This window comes from Eriocheir sinensis, chromosome 56 (assembly GCF_024679095.1).
Source record: "Eriocheir sinensis breed Jianghai 21 chromosome 56, ASM2467909v1, whole genome shotgun sequence".
NCBI lineage: Eukaryota > Metazoa > Arthropoda > Malacostraca > Decapoda > Varunidae > Eriocheir > Eriocheir sinensis.
Genome location: NC_066564.1, coordinates 7,887,247 through 7,911,765, shown reverse-complemented (window position 1 = coordinate 7,911,765; position 24,519 = coordinate 7,887,247). Strand labels below are relative to the sequence as shown.

Here is a 24,519-nt window from a genome sequence, read left to right as displayed (position 1 = left end):
GCGACGGGGATGAATTGACGAACGACTCACAACTACTAATGAAACGACTCTCTCTCTCTCTCTCTCTCTCTCTCTCTCTCTCTCTCTCTCTCTCTCTCTCTCTCTCTCTCTCTCTCTCTCTCTCTCTCTCTCTCTCTCTGTTGTTGTTTTTGTTGTTGTTTGTTTGATTTCTCGTTATTTTTTTGTTCGATTTTTTTCTTCTTGTTTTCTTCCTCTTCTGCTTCTTTATTTCCTTTTTTTAGTCTTCGCTCTCTCTCTCTCTCTCTCTCTCTCTCTCTCTCTCTCTCTCTCTCTCTCTCTCTCTCTCTCTCTCCTCTCTCCTCCTCCTCTTCCTCCTCTTCCTCCTCCTCTTCCTCCTCCTCGTCCTTCTACCTCATTTCCCTCACGCACGTCCCTTCACTTTCTTTCCCTCCTTGCTCACCTCACTTCCCTCCCTCCTTCCCTCCATCCTTACCTACCTCCCTTCACCATCGGCCTCTTCCACCTCCTCCTCCTTCTCTGGCCACGACCTTCACCAGCCCAGCAGTCTCTTCTTCATCTTCCTCTCTTCTTCCTTTCCTCCTCCCACACACACTTCTCTACACCTGGTTCCTCTATTCTATCTCCACTTCCTCCTTCACACTTTCCTCCACCTGCATGTCTCCACAGTTCTCTCTCCATCTGTCTCCTTCCTCCCTCCTCCATCCCCTCATCCCTCCAGACGTAATGTAGCTAAATGATAAAGGAGGAAAATTATAAAAAGAAGGAAAGTTTAATCGAAATGATGTTAATATTTTTTTTCGGGCAAGACTTAAGACGTTCTAGTAGTAGTAGTAGTAGTAGTAGTAGTAGCAGAAGTAGTAGTAAATACTGATGATGATGATAATAATAATAATAATAATAATAATAATAATAATAATAATAATAATAATAATAATAATAATAATAATAACAACATGCGGGGTCCTTGTGGCCACGCTCTTGTAAACACTTGAGAGAACAGGTGTCATGCAGGTAAACAAACACACAAACACACACACAAAGGAGCTTGTTATGAAGCCTGAGATGAGGAAGCATTCTGGCCCTTCTGTCCTTCCTCTCTCTCTCTCTCTCTCTCTCTCTCTCTCTCTCTCTCTCTCTCTCTCTCTCTCTCTCTCTCTCTCTCTCTCTCTTTTCTTCAGGAGAGAGAGAGAGAGAGAGAGAGAGAGAGAGAGAGAGAGAGAGAGAGAGAGAGAGAGAATGTCTATTTTTTCCTTTCTTCTTTTCCTTCTTTATTTTCTACCTCCTTCCTTCCTTCTTTCCTTCCTACTTTTCCTCACCTTGTCTTTTCACTAAACTTTTCAGAGCTCCTTCATCTCCCCCTCCAATCCCTCTCTCTCCCCTCCTCCCCCCTGAAAATCCCTATCCTTCCCTTCCTTCCCGAACTTCTCATCCGCTTCAGCCTCGCCTTTCCCCTTTCTTCCTTTTCTTTTTTAGATTATTTCAATTTCTTTCTATTTCCGGTTATATAATTTTTCATTCCCCATCACCCCTTCTTTCATTCCCATCCCCTTCCCTTTCCTTCCTTTCCCCATTCTTTCTATCCCCTTCCTTCCTTACCATTCCCTTCCCATTCTTTCCCATTTCCTTCCTTCCTATTCCCTTCCCTTTCCTTTCTTCCTCTTCCCATCCCTTCCTTCCTTCACTTCCCCCTCCTATCCCATCTTCTTATTTCAACTTCCTTCTATTTTCGTTCATATTTGCTTCCATTCTCCACCTCCCACGCTTCGCCTTCCCCTTCTTCCCCTTCCTGATGTCACCGATGCTTAAGACTTCCTCCCCATTTAAGCCGCGCGAGGGGAAGGGAAGGGGAGGGGAAGGGGAGGTGAGGGGAGAGGAAGGGGAAGGTTGTGGGGGTGGTGAGTTATTTCTTGCTGGTTTAAATTACCGAAACTTTTTAGCCACTCTGTAATTACATGTTATTAGGTTTCTTGTTGAAGGTTATTAGAATTCTTAACTAGGAGTGTTTTGCGTGTGAGATATGGATTTGTATGTTCGTTTGCTAGTGTGTGTGTGTGTGTGGTGTGTGTGTGTGTGTGTGTGTGTAAACGTGCTTAAAACTCTTGAAACTCTCTTGGCTAACTCAGTATATATGATTTTCTCTCCTCCTCCTCCTTCTTCTCCTCTTCCTTTTTCTTTCTTTTCCTACTACTTTTCCTTTTCTCCCTTTATGTCATCCATGTTAGCCCCTTTTTCGTGTGTGTGTGTGTGTGTGTGTGTGTGTACCGTTGAGACCCTTCCTGGCTGAGACGTCCCAGGAGACTTTTGAGCGTCGGCGGCACCTGGGATTGAGGATTTAGGGGAAGGGAAGGGAGGGGAGGTGAGGAAGAGGGGAAGAGGGAAAGAAGGCGTGGACGAGAGAGCGTATGGAGAAAGGAAAAGAAGGTAAACGGAAAGTAAGGAATGAAAGTGAAGGCAAAGGAGAGGAGGAGGAGAAACAGGAGGAAAAGGAAGAGGAGGAAAGAGGCAAAAGGGAGAGAATGATGGAGCAGAGAGGAAATTGAACCGTGAAATGATGGGAGGGAGAGATGGTGAGGGGAGGGAGGATGGAAGAAGGAGGGAAGGAAAGAAGGAAGGAGAATGAGAATAAGGTGATGACGTAAGGGAGGAAAAAGGAGAAAAAGATGAATGAGAAGAAAAGAGAGAAAGGGAAGAAGGGGAATGAAAAGAGAGGAGAGAGATTGGAAGTAAATAGGGAATAATTAGGAGGAGAAATGAGGTGAGGAGAGAGGAAGGAGGAAAAAGGGAGGAGGAGGAGAGAGATAAGGACAAAAATTGGTTTCATATAACATTCCCTGGTCAACTTATGCTCTTTCGAACCCTGGGCCGCCGGTGCTAAGCGACCACACCATCCTTCCCCTTCACCCTTCACCCCTCTCTTCCCCACTCCCCTTACCACTCCCTTCACCTCCCCTTCCTCTCCCATACCATCCTCGTCCCTTCTTTATCTCTCTCTTCCTGTTCTTCCCTTATTCTTCTTCCTTTACCTATTGCTCTTTCTCCTTTTTTCCTCTCTCCTTCACCTCCTCCCCCTCCACCTCCTCTCTCCCCTTCCCATGTTACTTATTCTTTCCCTCTCTTATTCATTCTCTTCCCTTCCTTTCTCCATCCCCCTCTTTTCCTCTCTTTCTCTTCCCTTCATTCTCTCTCTTACCACCCTCTCCCCCTTCACTTCCTTCCCTTCATCCTCTCTCTTACCACCCTCCCCTCACTCTCTCCCCTCTCACCCCTTCCCTTGCCACACCCTCCGTCAGACGCCTCGCCCTCTCTCACCCCACTCCCTCAACCCGCCAAAGACCTCCCTCCCTATCCTCCTCTGCCACTCCCTGCCCCCCTGTCACGCCTCCCCGTCAATCCACTTCCCAGACACCCACAACCATGGCCCACAACAACAGCATCGCATATTCCTCCTCCTCCTCCTCCCCTTTATCCCCTAATCTAATCCCCTTTTGTTATCCACCCATCCTCCTTTTTCCCCACCCCACTTACAAGTCTCTTAAGACACCCCTTTCTTCACGTGTAAGAGAAAACGGGAAGGACGTAAATAAAAGAAAATGGGATATAACGCAAAAATAAATAAAGATATAAAATGAAAATAGAAAATGACGTTGCATAGATATTGGATTTCCGAGAAGGAGGTTAATAAAGGCAAATGGAATGAATGGAATGAATGTCGCAAAAAGAAAAAGAGAAATGGATATAAATATGACGTTGCCGAGACATTAATTTCAAACACGGAGGTATATAAAAGAAAACGGGATGTGCGACGCAATAAAAGAAAGTAAAGGGAGGATGAAAATAGAAAACAAATAACGTTGCCGAGATTTGAATTTCTAACGCGCTGGTAAATAAAAGAAAATGGGATGTACGACACAATAAAATATAATAAAAGGAAAACGGAAATAGGAAAAAAATGACCTAGCCGAGACATTAGATTTCAAACGCTGAGGTAAAGAAAACAGGATGTAAGACGCGGAAAAATAAAGGAAAGAAAAGGAAAACGGAGATAGTAATAAAATAACGTTGTCGAGACAATAGATTTCAAACGCAGAGGTAAATAAAAGAAAACGGGATGTACGACGCAATAAAAGAAAGAAAAGGAAAACGGAAATTAATAAAAAATGACGTTGCCGAGACATCAATTTCTAACGCGCAGATAAATTAAAGAAAACGGGATACATAACGCAAAACCAAAAGAAAACGGGGACAAAATAGATGACACGAAGGTAACTCAAAGAAAATATAGCGAGGAATGAAATATATATAGCAAATGAATGAAAAAGAAAACGGATAGAAAATAAATAACGTTTTAACACGCAGATAAATATAAGAAAATGGGATATATAACGAAAAAAGAAAGAAAACGGAGGCAGAATAGATGGCACAGAGGTAACTCAAAGAAAATACATAGAGAAAGGATATATTTATAAGTCAAACCAAAAACAAAAAAAAAGAAAGGGGAGACAGAAAATAAACAACGATGATTAGATATTAAATTTTCTAACACGGAGGTAAAATAAAGAAAATGGGATGTGTAACGCAGAAAGAAAGAAGAATACTGATTGAAAATAAGTAACGATGACTATATATTAGATTTCTATAAGATTTCTAACACGGAGGTAAGATAAAGAAAATGGGATGTGTAACGCAGAAAGACAGAAGAAAAAAACTGATAGAAAATATATGACAATGACTAGATATTACATTTCTTAGACGCAAATTATTCAGCAAACTTTGAGAGGGTTAGCCATGACGTCACCGCTACTCCGGGATGAAGCATTGCCGACCTTCACGCCTGATTGGCCGGGACGTGCGGACTGATAGCCAATCGCGGACCAGGACGGCGCTCAAGGGTGGCGTGTGGCGAGGGTGACGTCATCGAAGTTTGTTTATTTGCGCGAAGTTAAAACGAAAAAACGAAGTAATGCGTTTTTTTTTCTGTATGAGAAGGGAGATTTAGGTAAGATAGGAAAAGTTGGGTGCATGTTATTTACAGCTGCGCGTTGCTTCGGTGCTCATCTCAGTAACATTAGGGTAAATTAGACTAGGGAGATTTAAGTGAGATACGTAAAGTTGGGTACATACGTTATTTACAGCTGCGCGTTGCTCCGGTGCTCGTCTCAGTAACATTAGGGTAACAAAATCAGACTGCTACTACTACTGCTATTAATATTAGTACGACTTTTTTTTTTAGTGTAAAGGAAACAGCTCAAGGGGAAAAAAAGTAAGAGAAAATAAACTGCCAAACACTGACCCTATATGAGTTCAGAAGAGTGGCCAAAAGAGAGGTCAATTTCGGGAGGAGAGGAGTCTTGATAATCTACTTTTCTACTAACTACTACTACCACTACTACTACTACTGCTCATGCTACAGTCACTACTCTAATAACGATAACAATAATGCTGATGATAATGATAATAATAATGAGCGACTTCCTTATCTTGGTCGCTGTAAGATTTTTGTTGTTTTATGATGAAGATGACAAATGACGGTCGACCTGAAGGGAAGAAAAAACTTGGGCGCGCCGAGGCAAACTTAGAATGATCGATGGGGAAGAGATTATACCGCGGGACGGATATTAAGAAAAGGAGGATAAAACTTTAAAAAAAATGTAAAAGGGCAATGATAAAGGTGTATGTAAACTAATATAGATAGATAGATTGATTGATAGATAATAAGAATTGATTGTAGAAAAGTGAAAATGGTAAGAAAAGGAGGATAAAACTTTAAAGAAATGCAAAAAGGGCGATGATAAAGGTGTATGTAAACTAATATAGATAGATAGATAGATTGAGTGATAGATAGATAGAACTGAAGGTGGGACAAAAGAATACAAAGAAAAGAATGAAAAGGGAGGAGAAAATACAGAAGCTAAAGATGGAACAGAAGAAAACAGAGAAAAAGAATGAAAAGGGAGGAGAAAATGCAATAGATAACGGAGAGAAAAAAAAATACAAAGAAAAAGTATGAACAGGGAAGAGAAAAAACAGCAGACAAGAGAAGAAAAAAAGAATACAATGAAGATTAATTAAAAAGGAGGAGAAAAAACAATAACCAAAGGAAACAGAAGCACAACAGTAAAGAAGAAGGAAAAAGAGAAAGCAAGAAAACAAACTGATAAAGAAATATATAGAAAAAAGAGATTAACTTAGAGAAAAATAAACGTTAAAAAAATAAGTAAGAGAGAAATGAGAAAATAACAAAAGGAGAAAGAAGCACAACATTGAAGAAGGAAAAAATAGAAAACAAGAAAACAGGTGATGAAGAAATATATAGAAAAAAGAGATTAACTTAGAGAAAAATAAACGTTAAAAAAATAAGTAAGAGAGAAATGAGAAAATAACAAAAGGAAACAGAAGCACAACATTAAAGAAGGAAAAAAGAGAAAACAAGAAAACAGAAGGTGATGAAGAAATATATAGAAAAAAGAGATTAACTTAAGGAAAAATAAATAAAAATAAACGTAAAAAAATAAATAAGATAGATATGAGACAATAACTATAGGAGGGAGAGAGGAACAGCAACAGCAAAGAAGAAGAAGGAAAAGGAGAAAGCGGTAAAACAGAAATGTCAGCTCCCAGAAATAAATTACATTACAACGTCTGCAGTCTAGATAATATTGTTAATTATGTGGCGGGAGGAGACGTGACACACACACACACACACACACACACACACACACACACACACACACACACACACACACACACACACACACACACACACAAAGTAATCATCCTGAAAGCCGAGATGCATTCACACTTATATGCAAGAAAAAGAAAGGATATTATTGTTGTTGTTATTGTTGTTGTTATTATTATTATTATTATTATTATTATTATTATTATTATTACAATTATTATGGCCGTTATTGTCTTTGTTATTGCTATTATCATTGTTAGAGAGAGAGAGAGAGAGAGAGAGAGAGAGAGAGAGAGAGATAACATGCTTGAATTGCTAAGGCAGTAGAGTATGAACGATCCTCCTTATCTAAACACACACACACACACACACACACACACACACACACACACACACACACACACACATGCAAGCTCTTCTCATCACGGGGTCTAAGAACTTCATTCGTGTTGTTTTCTTTGAGCTGTGAGAGAATGGGAGCGAGATGAAGAGATAAGACGAGGGAGGGGGAAGGAGGGAAGGAGGGAGAGAGAAAGAAGGGGGAGGGGGGAGAGGGAGAAGAAAGGGAGGGGAGAGAAGGGGGAGGGGAGAGAAAACAACGATGAAGAGACTCACAGACAAATAATTACAAGGAGAAACATTCTGTGCATAATAATAAGAGAGAGAGAGAGAGAGAGAGACAGACAGACAGACAGATAAACAAACACAGACATAATAACGGCCAAACAATGTGTACTGTTACCGATACAGCTCGACACGCACAAAGGACGGGTGAGAGTGTCGGAAGAATCGCATACCTGACGTAATTTGTCGCCGGCGGACAGGTAACGGGGAGGACAATGGCGGGGGGGGGAGGGGGGGGATGGAGGTCATGATGAAGGTGAAATGATAATGCAGAGAGAGAGAGAGAGACAGACAGACAGACAGACAGACAGACAGACAGACACACACACGCACACACACACACACACACACACAGAGGACAATTATAACAAAACCTGCAATGACAAATATAAACTAATAAATAAAAGGAACAAGAAAAACATACATAAACAAAAAAAATAGCTCAGAAACTCCACATATCGGCGAAAATGGGAGGCACAAGGTTACAAAGGGGAAGGTTTAGGGAGGGAGAGAGAGGTAAGGGAGAGGGGGGTAAAGGAGGGGAGTTTAAAGGTGTCGGCCCGCAGGTGTTCTACAGGTGAGGGCGCTCATTAACCTGACCTACATTTGGGGCCAACCCGGCGCCGCGCCCGTTCCGGAAACTCAGACATCTTCCGCCAACGGGGAGAAAAAAAAAGGAGAGAGAGAGAGAGAGAGAGAGAGAGAGAGAGAGAGAGAGACGATATATACTTGCCCTTCATGTGTGTGTGTGTGTGTGTGTGTGTGTGTGTGTGAATGAAAGGATGAAAATAAAGAAAATACGAAAAGGAAGATCGAAGGAAGGTGTGTAGGAAAGGAAGAGGGAAGGAGGAATAGAGGAAATGAATGGAGTCATGGTAGAGAAGAGGGAGGAGGAGAGGGAGAGAGGGAGGAGGGAGAGAAGGAAGGCATGCAAGCTCGTTAGCATGTCCCGAGGGCCGAAAACTCCCTTCCCCCGACACTCTCTCTCTCTCTCTCTCTCTCTCTCTCTCTCTCTCTGCGGGCGTCTCCTCCCCGCCTTGGCAACAGCTTCGTTTTTCTGTTTTTTTCTTTTTTCTTTTTTTGGGTCGTCGCGTTCAAAGAAAAAAAAAACACTGGCAGCCGTTTGTCAGGTGAATGATTCGTGTAATTTGTTTCTTTTTCTTACCTACGTTACCATATATTCATTTCCTATACCGTATGATAAGAGAACGTAACTACTTTTCAATATGTTACAAAGTACTGCTGACGATTTTTTTTTTCCATCTCACGAACCCTGATTTTTTTTTTCATCGTACGTCTGGCGGGTATCGAACACTCGCGCACCTGTGGCAGCGTGGGAAGCGGTACGACACTCTCCCTCCCGCCCTTCCGCCCTCCCTCCCGACTCACGACAGCGTGTTAAACAAATTTGTGGCATGATTGATTAATTACTTCTCGCTTAAATTTCCCGACCAAATGTTTGTAAGTTGTTTGTTGTTGATAAATATTCTGTTGTATTTGTTTTTGTTCTTCATTGTCTATTTTATTTTTTATTTTTTATTTCTCGCTTAAATTCTCCGATCAAATGTTTGTTAGTTGTTTGTTGTTGATAGTGATTCTGTTGTTGTTGTATTTGTTCTTGATTGTCTATTTTTTTCACTTTCTGTCATCATTATCATCACTATCATTATTACTAGTTATTAAGCATCATCACTATCATTATCTCTATTATTGGTGTCATTAAGCCTGAATCTAACCGCAAAAACGAAGACAATCAGGTTCATGAGACGTGATAGCAAGATAGACAAAACGGCAAGAAATAAGAAAAGCATTAGGTGTGTGTGTGTGTGTGTGTGTGTGTGTGTGTGTGTGTGTGTGTGTGTGTGTGTGTGTGTGTGTGTGTGTAGGAGAAAGCTGTGTTTGAGATTGGACAAGGTGGATGTGGTGGTGGTGGTGGTGAGTGTGGGTGGTGTTAACAGTTGTGGTTGTGGATATGGTGGCGGTGATGATAGTGGTGTTGGTATAGTTGATTAGTGAGAGAGGAGGTGGTGGTGGTGATGGGGAAGCGGTAAAAGACTTACAGGCCTAAATGGAACAACATACACACATCCAAACTTGGTATAAAAAAAGTTCATGTGATTTTAAACCCTCACTGGCAGGTTAAGTTAAGCTGTATATATACCAGACAGTTGACTGGATTCTGCGACCTTCTTCAGTGGTAAGACGGAAGAGAGGAAGTGAGGAGAGTATGTACCAATCTCATACTAACCCCTTGACTGCGTATTTTCTACCCCAAGACCTCACCAAGCTATAGGCATGGAAAAAAAAGTGGCTGCTACATCAGTGAAGAAAAATGTAAAGTCATGCACCTTGGGAGGGGATATCCAGCACACCAATACCACATGGGAAACACTCCACTATCTATCACAGAGGCACCAAGCTACCAGTGAAGGTAAAATCCGTACCAATCGCAGCAGACGGGTTAAACACAGACAAGGAGTGTATATGAGAGAGCGGGTATCCGACAGATCACGCAGTGGGAGTCAGGTCACCTCGTTCAGGTTATCCCACGCTGTGATGGACTAACGGGGGGGGGGATTAAAGGGGTGGGAAAGACCCGTTCAACCAGTGACCTCATTACTGGATCAAACTTGAAAGTATCTTCGCTTAAATGAAAACCGTTGTGTTTCTTAATACTTCAATAACACTTTATTTTATTTTAATCATAGCATTTATTACATTTCTTCAATAAGTTTTGTTCGACCACGATCCACCCTATACCTCCTTACATATCTTCCTATCTGCATACACACATACAGGTAAATATTCATCGATACATAAGTTAATATTAAACAACTCAGGCCTACGTGGTATGAATAAAGTTTCGCAAAATAATTTGAGCGCATATGTACGTATAGGTCGTACACACACACACACACACACACACACACTAACGGAAATAGTTTTTTTATTTTGTTATTATTTTTAGAAAACTTGCGGTAACAGGTTTTATGAATATCGACGAACGTGCGACCCAACCGATATTACAGGATCAAATGACAGACGGAGCCGAAAAGATACACAGACAAACGAACAAACAGACAAACATAGCAACCAGCCACTAGTGTCTCCGGAAATACTATAAAAAACGTGAGAGAGAGAGAGAGAGAGAGAGAGAGAGAAAGTTAGACAAACCGGAAAAAACATTTGAAGGAGACTTTTATTGTAGTAGAAACAGCAACAGTAGTAGTAGTAGTAGTAGTAGTAGTAGTAGTAGTAGTAGTAGAGGAGGTATCAGTGGTGGAGGTGGCTGTGGAGGTGGTGGTGAGTACGAATGAAACATGGCGGATATGCTTGCAGCCTCACATTGGCCGTGGCAGTGAAAGCGGATGTGGAGGTGGTTGTGGCATAGCGGTGGTGACAGAGGAGGAGGAGGAGGAGGTGGGGGAGGGGGCACGTGACCACCACCACCACCACTCTCACCACCACCACCAACACCACAATGGGCGGGCGGCGGGCCAGTTGAGCGGTTAGGCCGGTGTCGCGCGGGGCGTCTACCACTCTCCCTCTCCCGTGCCCTCTCTCTACCTGTACACACCTGAGCGTGACCTTGGCCTGCCTCCTCCCGGCTTCTACCTGCCTCGCACCTGCCCAACCGGTGTTCCCGAGGCGTAGCTGCTTAGCGGATCTTTCTGTGTATGGCTGGACGTTGCCGTGTATAGAGGGTGTTGCTGTGCTCTCTGTGTTGTGGTGTGAGGCATTATGGTGTTGTTATGGCCTGTTGGTCTTGCGTTTTAGTCGCTATACCGTGGTTCTGCTCCCTCGTGTGCTTGTCAGTGCTTGGATTGGTGATTGGTGTTGTGAGTTCCGCTGTGTCTGGGGTGCTGATTGTGCTCCCTCGCCTCTGTGCCGGGGCGGTGTACATTCCCGGCCTGTGTGTTGGTGTGCTGGTGTCCCCGTGTCTCAGTGGTCTCTTCTTGGTGTGTCCCGGGGTGTGTGTCCTCCTGGTGAGCCGTCCTAGTGGGTGTGATGTGATGTGGGTGTGTCCGTCGCTTCATAGTGGAGTGGGTGTGATGTGCTGGTAGTGAGCGAGTGTGTTACCTCTTGTGTGTCTTGTGTTTTGTTAGTGTTGTTTATGTGTTGGTTGTTTGCTCGACTAAACCAAACTGTATGTGGCATGTGTTGTATTGATGTGTTTGCTATGTTCCGGTGTGCCTTGTAATGTGTCCGCCGCTAGTGTGCTTTGCTGGTGTTGTGTGCGTTGGTTCCACGCTCTACTAGACCAAACTGCACGCGGCATGTGTTGCACCGATGTGTCTGCTGCCTGTTTGTTCCCGTGTGAGGCTGTGCTCCGGCTCCTGTGTGCCCTGCCAGTGTGTTAGCGGCCCCAGTGTAGCCTTGTCCTCTGTCTTGTCCTGTGTAAGTGTCACCTGATACCACCAGCCTGTAACCCAAGTCCACTGTTCTTTGATTGCACTCCGCCCGTGTCCTGACCATAACCTCTCCCTGCACTGTGATCCTGGCTTTGTAGTGATTTACCTGTAATAAGCATGAACCTTACACCTATACACTAGTCTAATTAATGTCTTGAACATGTAATCTCTGCCCGTATCTTATCTTTCTACCCTACCTTTCATATTAACATAGATACCCCTTAGATACTGCTCTCTACACCCTGAAACCACTGAATCTCGAACCTCCTCACACGTAGTTTACATTCCCCACCTATATCATGCCCTGCAACACCTCTTCCCTGACACCTCTTTGCCCTTCTCGCAGCTGCAGGAAACGATAAGACTAGCGAGTGAACAGTATAACGAAGTGAACGGAACAGGAAAATAAGAGAAAAGAGGACAAACTGCGGTGATTCCGGGTGCAAGTGGAAAAGTGTTCTGGCGGTGTCTATGTTTACGTCCTCTTAGGGTCTGTCCAAACACCCTTGTCCCCTCCTCTTCCTCTTCCTCCTTCTTTTCTTCCTCCTCTTCCTCCTATACGCCTTGCAAGAGAGAGGAATAAGTGCATCCGTGTGTTATTCCTCATTGTATCTTCTCGTGACACTAAAGAAAAAAATATATAGAAGAAAACGTGTTGTGTTAATCTCTCTCTCTCTCTCTCTCTCTCTCTCTCTCTCTCTCTCTCTCTCTCTCTCTCTCTCTCTCTCTCTCTCTCTCTCTCTCTCCCATCCATTAGGCAAGTTCTCTCCTTCAGTGTCTCTTCTCTTCATCTCGCGAGACTGAAATGAGAGACAATTCTGGCGCTTGCATCTCCTTAATTCTTCCTCGCCCCCCCCCCCCCTCTTCCTCCTCCTCCTCCTCCTCCTCCTCCTCTCTCTATTTCCAACTTTCATTCTTTCTCCCAGTTCATCTTTAGGTTTTCTTTCCTCTCAATTTCCATTCACTCCTCACTACCTCCATCTTTCCTTTCATCCATCTCTTTATATTTTATTTCCTCTCAATTTTCCTTCACTCCTCACTACCTCCATCTTTCCTTTCTTCCATCTCTTTATATTTTCTTTCCTCTCAATTTTCCTTCACTCCTCACTCCTTCCATCTCTCATTCTATCTTCCACTTCATCTGTTGGTTTTCTTTCCTCTCGATTTTCCTTCACTCCTCACTACCTCCAGCATTTTCTTTCCTCTCAATTCTCCTTCGCTCCTCACTCCTTCCATCCCCCACTTCATCTTTCTGTTTTCCTTCCTCTCCCAATTCACCTTCAAACTCATCTATATTTTCCTCAGTTTCATTCCTTCCTCCACTCCCTCAGGCCTTCCATACGTGAGTGAGCTGGGAACCCATACGTGTCTTTAACGACTCCAACGTGCTTCAGCGTGCCCAGTGGCTGCCTTGAGACAAAAATAAGCACATAAGAAAGAAAAGCGAGTAGGAGGGAGGCGAAAAAAAGTGACGCTAGAAGGCCCGCAATGGGAATACCAGACTAGGGGCATACCGACAGCATACCGACGGTGGAGCATTCAGGAGAAGGAGGAGGAGGAGGAGGAGGAGAGGCTGCCCGCGGTGGTCTAAGTGAAGCGAGTGAGGCATACTTTAAGGGTGGTCCGCCGGGGCATACCAGCAACGGCACGGCACAGCATACCTCGCAGGCCCTCGGGATGCCTCTAGACACGCAGGGAAAGGTAAGCGGTTATGGCAGGTGTCTGTGTGTGTAGATATGGATACAGGTGTGTGTGTGTGTGTGTGTGTGTGTGTGTGTGTGTGTGCATAGATAGGTGTATACAGATGAGATGTGAAGCGAGCCAGAGTGCAGGTGTGTGTTTGAAAGACATGTGTAGAGAACCGGTTTGCAGGTGTGTGTGTGTGTGTGTGTGTAGAGGTGTATAGTCAGATGTGTGGAGAACAAGCTTGCAGGTGTGTGTGTACTACTTGAAGGTACAGAAGCAGGTGTATCCATTTACAGAAAGACATATTGGTGTAGGTTAGGTTGTGCACAGTAACAGACAGGCAGATGTGTACAACGAGGCACCTGCATAGCAAAGCAGAATAGCGGACAGGTACAGTCATCCAGGAGAGTGTACGAGACCCAGGTGTATTTGCAGTGACTGATAGTGTGAGATTACAGTGACCCGGATTTAAGTACGGAGAGGCTGGCACGTCGTTTCCCGGGCCGTCAGACTGGAAGCTGCATCCTCATTATCTCCGAGATTAATGGATGATTATTATAGGGAGAGCCGAGAGTGGGGAATGGGTTGAAGGTGGGAGAGGGAGTATGGGAGGAAGAGTACAGGAGAGGGGTGTGAAGGAAAGAGGGAAAGGGATGGGAAATGGATTAAAGGTGAGAAAATGAGAGGAAGAGAAAGGGGTGTGATGGGAAGGAAAGTATGAGAGATAAAGAATAGGAGAGAGTATGTGATAGGAAGAAAAGAAGCAAAAGGCATAGGGAATGAAGTGAATGTGAAAGAAGGAATATAAGAGGAGGGAGAAAGGAGAGTGACGGAAAGGAAAGAGACAAAAAAAGATGGAGAATGTTGTAAAGATGAAGGAGGGAGAATGAGAGAAAATGAAGAGAGGGATGAAGGAGCGAGAGCAAGGAAGGAGAGGGAGAGGGGTTGATTAATTACAGGTGGAGATAAGGATGAGGGCACGAAATGAGATACAGGTGAGTCATAATGTAAAGAGATATATGGGAGGGAAAAAGCACAAGGTATGGAAGAAGAAGGGAGAGAGGAGCGGTGAAGACTGATCGTACGGAGGGGAGGAAGAGAAGGAGGGAAGGAAAAACAAGTGGATATAATAAGGAAAATAAGTATATAGAAGGAAAAAGGAAGAAAGAAGGGGAAGAAAAGAGAGGAGAGTGTTATAAGCTGGTCATACGAAGGGGGATGAAAGAGGGAATGAAGAAGAAACAAGTAAATACATAAAGAAAATAAGCAAAAAAGGAAGAAAGAAAGGAATAAGCAAAAATGGGTGTTGTTTTGGTATAAGGAAATAAAGGAAAATCAGTGTAAATAAGCAAAATGGAAGAAGGAAGAGGAAGTAGAGATGATTACAAGGGGTAGGGAAGCGAGGGAGGGTGGGCACGTGAGCTCAATTTTGGGCAGGTGTGGCGTAATTGGGTGCGGCCCCAGGTGAGTCAGGAAGCTTGGAATGGTGTCTCTCTGGTCTGTTACTACCGGTTTGGGGGTGACTCATTCATTAGCATCATTCATCTCGTGTGTGTGTGTGTGTGTGTGTGTGTGTGTGTGTGTGTGTGTGTGTGTGTGTGTGCCATGGTTTTAATGCAACTGGAGACCTATTCTGTAATCTATTGTGTGGTTTTGTTTGTTCTTCGAGTGATTTCCAACGTTTAGTGCTTAGTACGAACGCATTTATTTATTTATGTATTTATTTATTTATTTATTTTTGAGGGGGGCAAGGTCATTTTTTTATGCATTAAGCGTTATAGATTTCTAAGGTATTGTTTCTCGATTTCCACTTTCATTAAACGCATTATTGTTTTTCGATAAACGTTCCATGCATTGTACGATTGTATTGCAAGAGTCATATTAGTTTCGTATTATACAAACCTCATATTTTCTTCATTTTTTTGCATATTATATTCTTGTATATTTCCAAAAACGTTTATTTATGTTTTCTTATGATTACTTGTGGTGGATAAATTACGCGTGTGTGTGTGTGTGTGTGTGTGTGTGTGTGTGTGTGTGTGTGTGTGTGTGTGTGTGTGTGTGTGTGTGTAATACTAATAATATGAGGGAGAGGAGGAGGAGGAAGGATGGAGGAGGAGCGAAAGATGGAAGAAAGGAACGGTAAGGAGGAAGGGAGGGAAAGGAAAAATAAAGAAGGGAAGAACAGAGAAGATGAAGGAGGAGAAAAATAGGTGTGTGTGTGTGTATGTGTGTGTGTGTGTGTGTGTGTGTGTGTGTGTGTGTGTGTGTGTGTGTGTGTGTTTATATTATGTGCACGCGCGGTTGTCACTCTGTACGCCATCGTGAAGGTCAGGAGCCATAAAGACGAGGCATTACGTCGCGGCTCCAACACACACACGGTGCCAGCCCGCCGCCGCCGCCCCGCCATAACGACCAACACGCGCATCTATTAGTGCTCGCCTCCCATTTGTTTACTCTCTCTCTCTCTCTCTCTCTCTCTCTCTCTCTCTCTCTCTCTCTCTCTCTCTCTCTCTCTCTCTTCCATCCCTTCTTTCCGTTTCTTTCCTTCTTTCACCTTAAACTGTTCCTTCTCCCTCGTTTTTTTCCCTTTTCCTTCTCTCTCTCTCTCTCTCTCTCTCTCTCTCTCTCTCTCTCTCTCTCTCTCTCTCTCTCTCTCTCTCTCTCTCTCTCTCTCTCTCTCTCTCTCTCTCTCTCCACCCATGCACGTTTCCTCGGTCCTCCTCCTCTTCCTCCTCTCCTCCTCCTCCTCCTCCTCAGTCCTTCAGCGTCTCCCGAAGGACAGATAACCCGCCGCAGGACAAGCCATTAAGATAGGAGGCATCACCGCTCCCTTTTGTCAGGAAAAGAATTCGTTCGGGCAGGAATCTAAGTTTTGGGTCGGGATTCTAAAACGCTTCCCACACCAACCATATCCCAAGGTTGAAAAAGGAGATTAATCGGATTTTCATAAGGTTATTTCACGTTCATGGTACAGAGGAAGGGTCAAACTATATCCAGGGTCACTGAAATACCTCTGGAAATGCCCATAACCTTAAGGCATTTGGTTATGTTCAAGATACAGAGAAAGGGTCAAACTACATCCAGGGTCATTGAAACACCTCTGGAAATGCCCACAATCTTAAGGCATTTGGTTTTGTTCAAGATACAGAGGAAGGGTCAAACTACATCCAGGGTCATTGAAACATCTCTGGAAATACCCACAACCTTGAGGCATTTGGTTTTGTTCAAGATACAGAGGAAGGGTCAAACTACATCCGGGGTCACTGAAATACCTCTGGAAATGCCCACAACCTTAAGGCATTTGGTTTTGTTCAAGTTACAGAAGAAGGGTCAAACTACATCCGGGGTCACTGAAATACCTCTGGAAATGCCCACAACCTTAAGGCTACTCCAAAACCTAAAAGGAGATTAATCGAGTTTACATGAGTTTTTATTTTGCGTTGACTGTACAGAAGAAGGGTCAACCTACATCCAGGGTCATTGAAACTACCTCTGGAAATGCCTATAACTTTAAGGCTACTCCAAAAGCTATACAAAAGAGATTAATCGGTTGTTCATGTTTTTTTTTTTTTTCACTTCCAAAGTACAGAAGAAGGGTCGAGCTACTACCAGGGTCACAAAACTACGACTGGAAGTGCTCAGAACACCCACGAAAGCCTGGTCAAATATGTGTGTGTGTGTGTGGGGGAATGTCTAAAGTATACGACCTTTAATTAATTTCTTTTCGAAGGGTCGACCTACTACCAGGGTCACAAAACTACCACTGGATATGCCCACCACTCCCACGAAAGCCTGGTCAAATATGTGTGATTGGGGGGTTGGAAATGTCTAAAGCATACGACCTTTAAATTATTTCTTTTCTGTTGTTTTGCTTCTCTTCCTGCCCTGCCACGCCCTCCTCCCGTCCTTTCCTTCTCATTGCTGTTTGGTTTTACGTCCCCTTTTTCCTCTTGTCCTCTCGTCGAAATGTCTAAGTATACGATATTTAATTTATTTCTTTTCTGTTGTTTTCCTTCTCGCTCTGCCCTGCCACGCCCTCCTCCTGTCCTTTCCTTCTCATTGCTGTTGGTTTTACGTCTCCTGTGTCCCTCTTGTCCTCTCGTTCTCCCTCCCTCCCTCCTCCTCCTCCCGGACCCAAACTAAAACACCCTCGAGGCCCCGAACTGTTACGTGAGGGAAAGTTTTGAGCCGGGGAGTAAAAAGTTCGCGGCTGCTTCGTCTGACTCAACTTTGGTCTCGTGCGTGTTTTTTTCCTTCTTTCTTTACTTCGTTCACCTGTTTTATATACCCTCTCTCTCTCTCTCTCTCTCTCTCTCTCTCTCTCTCTCTCTCTCTCTCTCTCTGCTACCATCCCTCCTCATTTTTTTCTTCCCTCTTTCGCTTTCTCAATCTTTCTTCCTCTTCCTCACCTTAACCCACTCCTCCCTCGTTTTTCCTCTCTCTCTCTCTCTCTCTCTCTCTCTCTCTCTCTCTCTCTCTCTCTCTCTCAACCACCTGCCATGGCTACAACTTGGCCTCAACTCAGACTGACGTGACTATTCTTATGCCAAGCACCCACGTTGGTCCTCCTTGCCCTCCTCCCCTTCTACTTCCTCTTCCCTTCCTCCTCATTGTCTCCTTCCTCCCTCACTTCCCCTTCCTTTTACTCTGTCTTTCGTTCCTTTTGTTAACCATTTTCTCTTCCTCTTCCTCTTTCCTTCCCTCCTCCATTCTTACTTCTTCCTCCTCTCCTCCTTCCTCCCTCACTGCCTCACTCTTCCTTCCCTTATAATCACGGTTTTCCTCTCTTTTCTTCCTTTTTCTAGACTCCTATTTTTTATTTTCTTTCTTTTTTCCTTCCTTTTTTATACTCCTGTTTATTTATCCTTTTCTCTTCTCCTTTTACTTTTTAACCCTCCCTTCTTTCCTATTCCTGTTTTTTTTCTCCCTATTCCTTCCTCCTACAATTCCACCTCTCCCTTTTCCTTCTCCTATTCCTCTTATTCCTCTGTATTTTCCTCCTCTTCCTTCTTATTAAACTCCCTCCTTCCCCCTTCCCCGGTTTTCTCCCCTTCCTCTCCCTCTTCCTTTCCCCTCCTTACTCCCCCCCTTCCTTCCTCCTCTTCGCTGCCTAACGCCATTAATTCATTCAAAAAACAAACTCGACTCTCGCTTTAGGTTTTACGGTAGACCAACACGCATGAGTCAGTGTCTTGGGTATGCGTTCCTATGTAAATCTATGTAAATTTCTATATCCCCTTTTTCTTCTTCGTTTACACCCTCCATTTCTCTCTTTTTCTCACCTCTCTCATTCACCTTTTTTTTTTTTCCTCCATTCTCTTCTTCCCTCACTCCTCAATCACTCGTTCACCTTCTCTTTTTTCTCTTTTCTTCTCCCCTTTTTTTTAACACTTTCTCATCTCTTCCTCCCTCTCTCTTTTTTCCTTCCTGTCAAACAATCATCTTCCCTTCCTTATCTATCCACTAATTCACTTTTCCCTTTCTCCTTCATTCCGTTTCTGTCCTCCACCCATCTTCCTCTTTTCCCCTCTTCTTTTATCTCTCCTTACTCCTTTATCCTTTTACCCCTTCAACTTCCTTCTTCCTCCCTCCTTCCCATCTTTCCCTCGCATAGATGTTTTTATTTCCTTCCTTCTTTCACGGCCCTTCACCTGCTCTTCTTCTTCCCCTCTTTATTTTTGTTTGCCTTCCCTTCATTCGTCCTCCCTCCACCTTTCGCCCCTTCTCCACCCTTTCTCCACTTATCTTCACTTGTTCTATTTCTTTTCTTTCTTATTGTGCTTTCCTTTTTTCCTTTCTGCGTGTGTCTGTACGTTCTATGCTCTTTTTTTCTTTTTTTTCTATCTATACAATCATCTTTCCCTCTCTCCCTTACTCTCTCACTCCCTTCCTCCTTCACTCCCTTACTCTCTCACTCCCTTCCTCCTTCACTCCCTTACTCTCTCACTCCCTCCCTCCTTCACTCCCTTACTCTCACTCCCTCCCTTCACTCCCTTACTCCCACTCCCACCCTCCTTCATTCCCTTCTTCCTTTACCCTTTTCCTCTTCCCAATCTCTCAAGACCACCTTCCGTGCACCTTCTATGTCATGCCCTCCTTTCCTAATCCCATCTCCCTATACCCTTCTTCCCTTCCTCTTCCACCCTTCCTCCCTTACCACCTCCCCCCCTTCTGATTCACCTGCCAGGGGTACACCAGGGGGCCTCACGCAGGGGAGCACGCCACCATTATGCAAGGGGACAGCTTTTCCTTGGCCTCCTCCCTTGCCGGCGTTACGAAATTGTTGTGTTGGTGGAGGTGGTGGTGGTGGTGGGAGTGGGGGGGAGGGGGTGGGGGGGGGAGGTGTTTGTTTGTTTAAGTTTATTTCGTGTGTGTGTTTTTTTTCTTATTTGTTTTGTTAGTTTTTTTTGTCTTCGTTCAATTTCGTTTTCTTTCTCTTTCCTTTCCTTTCCTATCCTGTGTCTTCTTTTTTCCTCCTTTTTTCTCTACTTTCATTTGTGTTTTTTTTTAGTTTTTCGTGTTTTTCTTGTTATTTGTTTTGTTAGTTTTTTTTTTCTTTCCTCAATTTCGTTTTTCTCTTCCCTTCCCTTTCCTATCCTGTGTCTTCATTTTTCCTCCTTTTTTTCTCTATTTTCTCTTTTGTCTTTTTCGTGTTTTCTTGTCATTTGTTTTGTAAGTTTTTTTTTAAGGTTGTTGAATTCCACGCTCTCCTTCTCTCAACTTTTCTGTGTGTTTTTTCCTCCTTTTTTCTTTATATTCTTTTTTTTATTTCGTCTTTTTCTTGTTATTTCTTTTGTTAGTTTTTTTTTAAGGTAGTTCAATTCCGCGCTCTCCTTCTCTCAACTTTTCTGTGTCTGTTTTTTCCTCCTTTTTTCTCTATATTATTTTTTTTTCTTCTTGTCTATTTCGTGTTTTGCTTGTTATCTGTTTTGTTAGTTTTTTGAGGTTGTTCAATGCCGCGTCTTCCTTCTCTTCCCTCCTCTGTGTTTTTTTTTCCCCCTTCAATTTAGTTTTTGTTTTCCACGTCCTCGGTGTGTAATTTTATTTTCAGCCTCATATCTATATCCTTTTTTTTTCCTTTGTGTTTGCTTTCGTTTTTCCATTCTCTTCTATTTCCTATGTTTTTACCACGTCCTCGGTGTGAATATATTTATTTTCTGCCTCCTCTTCATTTCTTTTTTTTCTTTCCTATCTGTTTGTATTTGCTTTTCCATTCTCTTCTATTTCCTGTATTTTTTCTTTCTTCCTTTTAATATTTTTTTTTCTTGGTGTGTGTGTGTGGGTGGGTGGGTGTGGGGGAGTAGTTTCTTCCTTTATCTCTTTTTTTCTCTTTTTTTTTCTTTCTATCTCTCTCTCTCTCTCTCTCTCTCTCTCTCTCTCTCTCTCTCTCTCTCTCTCTCTCTCTCTCTCTCTCTCTCTCTCTCTCTCTCTCTCTCTCTCTCTCCATTCTCTTCTATTGCCTGTCTTTTTTTCTTTCTTCCTTTTAGTATTTTTTTTTCTTGGTGTGTGTGTGTGTGGGGTGGGGGTGGGGGTGGAGGGGGGGAGGTTCCATGTCCTCGCTCAATCATTTTTTTGGACTTCGTATACCTCCACTTCCTTCTTCTTCTTTTTTTTTTCTTTTTTTTTTGCCAAGTTTCGCTGTATTTCTCGCTTACTTATCGTCGTCATATTTTGTCATGCTCCGTCATCATCGTTTTTTTTATTCGTATTTTCTTAGTGACTTTTATTTTTTACTGTCTGCTTTCCCTTCTTGTCGACAGGCTTCCTCATTTTCTCTCTCTCTCTCTCTCTCTCTCTCTCTCTCTCTCTCTCTCTCTCTCTCTCTCTCTCTCTCTCTCTCTCTCTCTCTCTCTCTCTCTCTCTCTCTCTCTCTCTCTCTCTCTCTCTCTCTCTCTCTCTCTCTCTCTCTCTCTCTCTCTCTCTCTCTCTCTCTCTCTCTCTCTCTCTCTCTCTCTCTCTCTCTCTCGTTACCTCACACCTCCTTCGGCACTACCCAACACCCGCCCCATTAATAATCCTCTCCATACCTCGCCCTTTACTGTAATCTACCCCTTCACAACGCCCACCTCTTGACCTTCCCTTCAAGCCACCCCTCAACCTTCTATTCTAACCAACTCACTATCCCTTACTCACATCCCTTCTAACCAACTCCTGTAAGACTCCTAACCTACCTCATACCTCTAATCCATCCCCTCATCTCCCTAAATCCACCCTCCACTATCATCTCACCCCCTCATACCTTTAAAATCAACCCTTCAACCTAAACCGCTCTAATCAACCTCCCACAGCCTTTAAAATTGACCCAACAGCACTATTCCACCACTTATCCTTTTAAACCCAACCCCATAAATTTTAAATTCACTCCCTCGGGCTTTTAAACCTACCCCCTCTTTTCCTTTAACCCCCTCCTTTCATCTCCTTAAACCCACTCCAACATTACCAAAACACACTTATCTACCCCCTCATTTCTTAATAACCACCCCTAAAACACTCTCCCCCCTTCCCTTATACCTTTAAACCCCACCCCGACATCCCTTTAATTAACCCACCCTCATGTCTTCAAACCACCACCTCGTCCCTTTAAATCCGTCTCCTTCACCCTTTTAAACTCCGCGTCACGTACGGTACACTTCACCCCCCCCCACACGCACACACACACACTTCCCTTTGTCAATATCCTTCTTCCTCCTCCCTCACTTTCACCTTCCTTAACCTCTGTCTTACCTGTCACTTTAGATTCTTTTCCATTCTCTAATCTTCTATTGTATTTCATTTCTCCCTTTTAATGTAAGTTTGTTAGGCTTTTACTCTGTGCTATCTATTATCTTGACTATAAGGTGTTTTTTTTCTTCTCGTATATTTCTGCCATTTTGAGTGTTCCGCTTGAGTGTGTTTGAGTGTTTTGTTTACCCTGAAGTTATATACACACATACATTCACACAAACATACTTCTTGAGCCGTTTCCTTTACTGTTATTTTTGTTTCTTTTTTTGTTTATTGTCCTTGAGCTGTTTCCTTTCTTTAAAAAAAAACACACATACATACATACATACATAAACACCACATCCATCTTCCTTTTTCACATCCTCCTCAGTTCCACCTCATTACCCCTCGCCTACACACACACACACACACACACACACACACACACACACACCGTCAAGCACTGCAACATCACCTGCAAGTATGACGTCATTTCTAATCATTATTTACCTTTTCCTTGACGTCAGAGAGAGAGAGAGAGAGAGAGAGTGGCCTAGTTGCTGTCCCCATTAATTCTGATTCTTCCCATTCATTCAGACCCATTCCCCATTTTATTACCTCTCTGGCGCCCTTTAAATACGTGGGAATGGAGAATAGGAGTGAGAGAAGGGGCGGGAGGGAGGTATGGGATGGAAGGGAGAGACGAGAAAGGCAGAATGACACAAGGGGCGAGAGGGAAGGAAAGAAGGGATGTGAGGAAGAGACATGATTAAGGGAAGGGGTGGGTGGGAGGGAGGGAGGGAGAGAAATGGTGTGCGAGAGGGAATGAAGGGAGGGAAAGAGGGTTGGGAGGAAGAGGAAGCAATGACCATGGAAGACTTAAAGGGCATCAACTACGTATGGAAGTGAAGTAATGGGGTGGAGGTGGAAGAGGAGAATTATGTAATGTGTGCTTTGGGAATACAGGAATGGGAGGTGATGGCAGGGTGTATGGTCGAGGTGTTGTGGGACTATGGGTGTAAAGTGAATGGGGTTAGGAATACATATAGGAAGAGGAACTGAAGTATTTGAGTATATGGGTAAAACAAATGAGGATATAAGGGACTGAATGAGATTAGTAAAGGGTATGGATGATAATGAATGAGGGAATGAATGAAGCAGTTAGTAAAGGGCGTGCGAAAAATTGATTCTATGAGTAAAAAGCAAATACGAGGGAGTGAATGCGGTTAGTAATTAGTAATATCAAAATTTCTGAATGGGTGAGACGAAAGATGGATAATATAGGATTTTATAGACTTAGGAGCTTTATTAATGTGAGCGTGAATTGTGTTAGGAATAAAAATACATATGAATAAACGGATGACATGAGACGCTATAGACGAAATAAACAAAAAAATGAGATGCAGGATAAAGCTAACGAGAAATAAAGGGATGTAGAATAGGGATAAAGGAAAAGAGAAAGAAAATAAAGAGAGGAGGAAATGAGACGCAATCGACAAAATAAAATATGAATAATGAGATGTAGGATAAAGCTAACGATGAATAAATTGATATAGAATACTGATAAAGGAAAAGAGAAGGAAAATAAAGAGAGGAGGAGATGAGACACAATAGACGAAATAAACAAAGAATAATGAGATAATGAGATAAAACTAACGATGAATAAATTGATGTAGAATATGGATAAAGGAAAAGAGAAGGAAAATAAAGAGAGGAGGAGATGAGACACAATAGACGAAATAAACAAAGAATAATGAGATAATGAGATAAAACTAACGAAGAATAAATTGATGTAGAATATGGATAAAGGAAAAGAGGAGGAAAGTAAAGAGTATAAGGAAGAGAGAGAAAGGAGTAAATTGAGAAGAGAAAACAGGGACAGCCGGTACAGGTGACAGGGGAAGGGGAGATATGCCCCCTTCCCCTTGGCCATTGAGTAAAGGGGTGGAGGTGGGGAGAGTGTGGCCAGGGGGGGGGGGGTTGTCAAAGGGAAGGGGGAGGGGGGGGGGACGTTGGCTGTCTGCCCACGTGTTAAAAAAAATAAATCAGAGAGTAAGGGGAGCATGCAAGCACCTCGTGTCTCTCTCTCTCTCTCTCTCTCTCTCTCTCTCTCTCTCTCTCTCTCTCTCTCTCTCTCTCTCTCTCCTCCTCCAACATTATCATTTTTTTTCTTCTATCTTCACATTCCCGTTTTCCTTTTTCTCCTCCTCCAGCATTATCATTTTTTTTCTTCTATCTTCACATTCCCGTTTTCCTCTTTCTCCTCCTCCTCCTCCTCCTCCAAGTGGGATCCAATTCTAATACGATACGCGATGCTCAAGACCGTTCCACTGACTCAAGAATACGCGAAGGGGAAAAAAAGAAGAAACGAGAAAGTGTGTAACCAAATATTCTCGTGCGTAACCATTGTCAATTCTTATTATTTTGTTT

At 43.2% G+C, this 24,519-nt stretch overlaps 1 protein-coding gene and 1 long non-coding RNA gene across 51 annotated transcripts in view; both read left to right on the top strand.

Annotated features, from left to right (window-relative positions):
• The window catches only part of LOC126984250 (mucin-12-like), a 148,768-nt gene that overhangs the window by 94,008 nt on the left and 30,241 nt on the right, over positions 1–24,519 (top strand). The window lies entirely within an intron of this gene.
• On the top strand, positions 3,503–6,451 carry LOC126984258 (uncharacterized). Its single transcript, XR_007736521.1, has 2 exons — positions 3,503–6,276; positions 6,420–6,451. It is a non-coding gene; the product is annotated as an uncharacterized LOC126984258 (long non-coding RNA).